This window comes from Coregonus lavaretus (genome assembly GCF_964263955.1).
Source record: "Coregonus lavaretus genome assembly, contig: HAP1_SCAFFOLD_1833, whole genome shotgun sequence".
Classification (NCBI taxonomy): domain Eukaryota; kingdom Metazoa; phylum Chordata; class Actinopteri; order Salmoniformes; family Salmonidae; genus Coregonus; species Coregonus lavaretus.
This window is the reverse complement of record NW_028157746.1, coordinates 12,269-18,402: the sequence shown is the minus strand read 5'-3', so window position 1 is coordinate 18,402 and position 6,134 is coordinate 12,269.

Sequence of the window (6,134 nt, the reverse complement as noted above, 5' to 3'; positions counted from 1 at the left end):
CATGGATTTTATAAACATCCAAATTACACTGCAGAAGAAACCTAAACCACCAACTGAGTCAAATACAGTATGTACTTAGGGAAAACATTCCAACTACTGTTATGGTTCTTAATATACTTCAGAATCCTATTTATTTAAAAAGTATTATTTAGAGTATTGAAATCTAAAACCTCAAGATCTCGTTGTTCTTGGGTATCACTGAGAATATATTTCCGTAGATAGTGAGGCATGTTCCTCCAAATAAAATGATAAAGAATCTTATCTAAGTCCTTTAAAATGTTGGGGGGTAAGTCAAGTGATAATAATACAACAAACTGATCCGGATAACCCTTCAGCTTTGGACAATAAACCCCGACCATAATGAAATATCTCTCAGAAACCAGAGGTTCCATTTCTTCTTTGTTTTCTCAGTTATGGGGTTAAAGTTCAAATTACTCCTTTGTTCTTCATCCTTGTATATAACAATTCCAAGATACGTCTTTAATTTAATTTAGATACCATATACAGTGGGGAGAACAAGTATTTGAAACACTGCCAATTTTGCAGGTTTTCCTACTTACAAAGCATGTAGAGGTCTGTAATGTTTATCATATGTACACTTCAACTGTGAGAGACGGAATCTAAAACAAAAATCCAGAAAATCACATTGTATGATTTTTAAGTAATTAATTTGCATTTTATTGCATGACATAAGTATTTGATACATCAGAAAAGCAGAACTTAATATTTGGTACAGAAGCCTTTGTTTGCAATTACAGAGATCATATGTTTCCTGTAGGTCTTGACCAGGTTTGCACACACTGCAGCAGGGATTTTGGCACACTCCTCCATACAGACCTTCTCCAGATCCTTCAGGTTTCGGAGCTGTCGCTGGGCAATACGGACTTTCAGCTCCCTCCAAAGATTTTCTATTGGGTTCAGGTCTGGAGACTGGCTAGGTCACTCCAGGACCTTGAGATGCTTCTTACGGAGCCACTCCTTAGTTGCCCTGGCTGTGTGTTTCGGGTCGTTGTCATGCTGGAAGACCCAGCCACGACCCATCTTCAATGCTCTTACTGAGGGAAGGAGGTGTTGGCCAAGATCTCGCGATACATGGCCCCATCCATCCTCCCCTCAATACGGTGCAGTCGTCCTGTCCCCTTTGCAGAAAAGCATCCCCAAAGAATGATGTTTCCACCTCCATGCTTCATGGTTGGGATGGTGTTCTTGGGGTTGTACTCATCCTTCTTCTTCCTCCAAACACGGCGAGTGGAGTTTAGACCAAAAAGCTCTATTTTTGTCTCATCAGACCACATGACCTTCTCCCAGTCCTCCTCTGGATCATCCAGATGGTCATTGGCAAACTTCAGACGGGCCTGGACATGCGCTGGCTTGAGCAGGGGGACCTTGCGTGCGCTGCAGGATTTTAATCCATGACGGCGTAGTGTGTTACTCATGGTTTTCTTTGAGACTGTGGTCCCAGCTCTCTTCAGGTCATTGACTAAGTCCTGCCGTGTAGTTCTGGGCTGATCCCTCACCTTCCTCATGACCATTGACGCCCCACGAGGTGAGATCTTGCATGGTGCCCCAGACCGAGGGTGATTGACCGTCATCTTGAACTTCTTCCATTTTCTAATAATTGCGCCAACAGTTGTTGCCTTCTCACCAAGCTGATTGCCTATTGTCCTGTAGCCCATCCCAGCCTTGTGCAGGTCTACAATTTTATCCCTGATGTCCTTACACAGCTCTCTGGTCTTGGCCATTGTGGAGAGGTTGGAGTCTGTTTGATTGAGTGTGTGGACAGGTGTCTTTTATACAGGTAACGAGTTCAAACAGGTGCAGTTAATACAGGTAATGAGTGGAGAACAGGAGGGCTTCTTAAAGAAAAACTAACAGGTCTGTGAGAGCCGGAATTCTTACTGGTTGGTAGGTGATCAAATACTTATGTCATGCAATAAAATGCTAATGAATTACTTAAAAATCATACAATGTGATTTTCTGGATTTTTGTTTTAGATTCCGTCTCTCACAGTTTAAGTGTACCTATGATAAAAATTACAGACCTCTACATGCTTTGTAAGTAGGAAAACCTGCAAAATCGGCAGTGTATCAAATACTTGTTCTCCCCACTGTACCTCCTGTAAAACACAGTCCAAGATACGTTACCTTGTCTTTAATTTAGATACCATATACCTCCTGTGAAACACAGTCCTTGAGTCTAAATAAGACTGACTTACCAATATTCATTTTCAAACCTGATACCAAGGAAAACTCTTCAATACAGGTAACTGCTTTACATACCTCATTCCTTTCTCTCAAAAATATTTGGTATCATCAGCCAGCCAGTTGACTTTGTTTAAATTCCTTGCAAAGTGCTGAAATAGGACACCTACAGATGGGAATACCATTCTGAGGGCAGACAGCTTCCACCCCAAAAGGCTAAAAGAGAACATTCCATATGCGCAATTCCAAAGAGTCTGCGGAATTTGCAATCAGGAAACTGCTGAATTGGAGAATCGCTGTTACAGCTCTCAGGTCCTGAAAGATGCAGGTATAAGGGCCGGACAACTTGACAGCGAGAACTTGTTGTGAAGGGGAGCGCCTCGTGATGCACCGGAGAGAGTGTACTTTGTTACAAAATACAGCACTGAAGCAGAGAACATTAAAATAATCATTAAAAAGAATTGGGGAATTATCCAAAGTGATACGCTGCTGCACAAAGTCTTCCCAGAGCCACCAGTCAAAAGCTTTAAGCGATGTCCAACCCTAAATGACAAATTACTCCACAGCTATCTTCCTGGTGACTCTCAAAAAACGTGGCTAGACCACAAACCCAGGTGCTCTTTTAAATGTTACCAGTGCAACCATTGCAGAAATATTGCACAGTAAAAGCATTTTGTTGACACAGCTTCTAAAATGGAGTTTCAAGTCAAGCATTTCATTAACAGCTAAACCAAAGGGAACGTTTTTGGATTTACAAACTACAGGCCACTAAGTACCCTGGTTTAAATGAAATTATGGATTTCTCACCTTTCCTGTAGGGTCGTGAGAGGTCTCTTTGCTGCCATCTAGTGGACATATTGCGCCATTGCCCTCAGCTATGTTTAGAATGTTGTGTGGTCCATGTTTGCCGTGTTCTAGTGTCCTATAAAATAGATGTCTCTCCCATTCTTAACACGTTGCCCAGTCATATTCAAGGTTAGTACTACATTTCTAAGGGTGCTGATGCTTCTAGCCTTGATATGCATTTTTGATCATATATCTACAGTATTTCACATTTTAATGTGTATATTATTGCTTACTAGGTGTCCAATGAATTCTGTAACCACTCCCTCTTCAAATCAGGGTTGATTGGAAAAAGCTGTTCAAAAGAGGACATTGTATTGTCATATCTTTGTACTCCCTGAGGAAGGCCATGCAGCCGATACGCGTCAGAGTTTTTAAAACTTTGTTTCCATTGAACATGCCATACAAATAAAGGCATTTTAATTAATTATATGAAGAGCCTTGGTCCTCCTTTCTATATGAAGACCAATTTACCCCTTTTACCAAAGTGCACCTTCTGTCTACTAAAACCTACTACTGTCTACTTAGCAGCGCTTCCCTTCCTTCCTTCTTAGTTTTTTCTACAGGTTTGTAGAAATCTTTGCAAATGTATTAAAAAATAAATAAATAAAATACCTTATTTACATAAGTATTCAGAACCTTTGCTATGAGACTCGAAATTGAGCTCAGGTGCATCCTGTTTCCATTGATCATCCTTGAGATGTTTGTACAACTTGATTGGAGTCGACCTGTGGTAAATTCAATTGATTGGACATGATGTGGAAAGGCACACACCGGTCTACAGTACCAGTCAAAAGTTTGGACACACCTAGTCAAAAGTTTGGACACACCTACTCATTCAAGGGTTTTTCTTTATTTTTACTATTTTCTACATTGTAGAATAATAGTGAAGACCTCAAAACTATGAAATAACACATATGGAATCATGTAGTAACCAAAAAAGTGTTAAACAAATCAAAATATATATTTTTTCAACAAAGTACTGAGTAAAGGGTCTGAATACTTATGTAAATGTGATATTTCCAATTTTTTATTGTTAATAAATTCACAAAAATGTATATTAACCTGTTTTTGCTTTGTCAATATGGGGTATTGTGTGTAGATTGATGAGGGGAAAAAACAATTTTAGAATAAGGCTGTAACGTAACAAAATGTGGAAAAAGTCAAGGGCTCTGAATACTTTCCGAATGAACTGTACATTTAGGTTTTAGATAACACCTTTGCGGCGCTATTTGGAGCTATGCGGAGCCCTCCACATTGTAACAAAATTTAGGAGGCACACGGGCATCGCCTTAAAGCCAATTTATGCTTGATCCAGCAATGTGGTCTGGATTCTTTGTCCTCCAAACACGACGAGTTGAGTTTTTACCAAAAAGTTATATTTTGGTTTCATCTGACCATATGACATTCTCCCAATCCTCTTCTGGATCATCCAAATGCACTCTAGCAAACTTCAGACGGGCCTGGACATGTACTGGCTTAAGCAGGGGGACACGTCTGGCACTGCAGGATTTGAGTCCCTGGCGGCGTAGTGTGTTACTGATGGTAGGCTTTGTTACTTTGGTCCCAGCTCTCTGCAGGTCATTCACTAGGTCCCCCCGTGTGGTTCTGGGATTTTTGCTCACCGTTCTTGTGATCATTTTGACCCCACGAGGTGAGATCTTGCGTGGAGCCCCAGATCGAGGAAGATTATCAGTGGTCTTGTATGTCTTCCATTTCCTAATAATTGCTCCCACAGTTGATTTCATCAAACTAAGCTGCTTACCTATTGCAGATTCAGTCTTCCCAGCCTGGTGCAGGTCTACACTTTTGTTTCTGGTGTCCTTTGACAGCTCTTTGGTCTTGGCCATAGTGGAGTTTGGAGTGTGACTGTTTGAGGTTGTGGACAGGTGTCTTTTATACTGATAACAAGTTCAAACAGGTGCCATTAATACAGGTAACGAGTGGAGGACAGAGGAGCCTCTTAAAGAAGAAGTTACAGGTCTGTGAGAGCCAGAAATATTGCTTGTTTGTAGGTGACCAAATACTTATTTTCCACCATAATTTGCAAATAAATTCATTAAAAATCCTACAATGTGATTTTCTGATTTTTTTTTCTCAATTTGTCTGTCATAGTTGACGTGTAACTATGATGTAAATTACAGGCCACTCTCATCTTTTTAAGTGGGAGAACATGCACAATTGGTGGCTGACTAAATACTTTTTTTCCCCACTGTATGCTGGCCAGTTTTGTGCCTTATTGTGGGTCCTAGTGCTGGCTGGATTCTAGTCTATGGTTGGGTTGCTGCCTATAACTGTGATGATCCTACAGACTGTGATTCAATCTAACTATCACACTGTGTGGATTGATTGACTTTTAGCTTATTCCTCGCCAACCTATTTCATTTGCGTGGAATTTTTCCAAAATAGCGTCTACCACTCTCCGCCATACGGTGAAACAGGCTTTTTCCAGATTGGCGACTACCACCTTCAAAGACTATGGTGAACGTTTCATCCCATGTAGGTGCTGCACTTACTTTGCACAATTCCGGGGTAATATTGGCCAGCCAAATTTCCACATTTTCTGAGCAGGACGTCCAGAGTAAGCAAATTGAGACATTGCACCGTATCCTGGATAGGTCCAACTTTAAGACCTTTTCCTTTTCTACTCCTCAGCCTGGTCGTGGTGCCACTGCCTCGTGACCATGTTGCCACTCTCTGACTGACTGCCCTGCTGAGACCCCTCCCTGGTAAAATCACCTCTTCCCTCCCACCTCACCCGCCCCTTCCCATCCTAATAATTCAAATGTCTTTGCCTTCCTCTATTACTAATAAGGATAGACCAAATGGTGGAGTTCTATGCAATCTTATAGCAATACCAACTATATCAATATCAACCATCAGACAGGGCCCGCAGCCGACTATTGAACGTAGCTTGTTTGAGTTTGAGTTTCCATGTGACTTTAAAATCGTAAAGGACTTGGGTGGATGCATATGAACATTAGGAGCTTACTTACTAAACTGGATTACATCAAGATCTGGGCTATGCAAACAAATCTGGACATTCAGGAATTGACTGAAACTTGGATCTCTGGGGACATTCTGGACTCT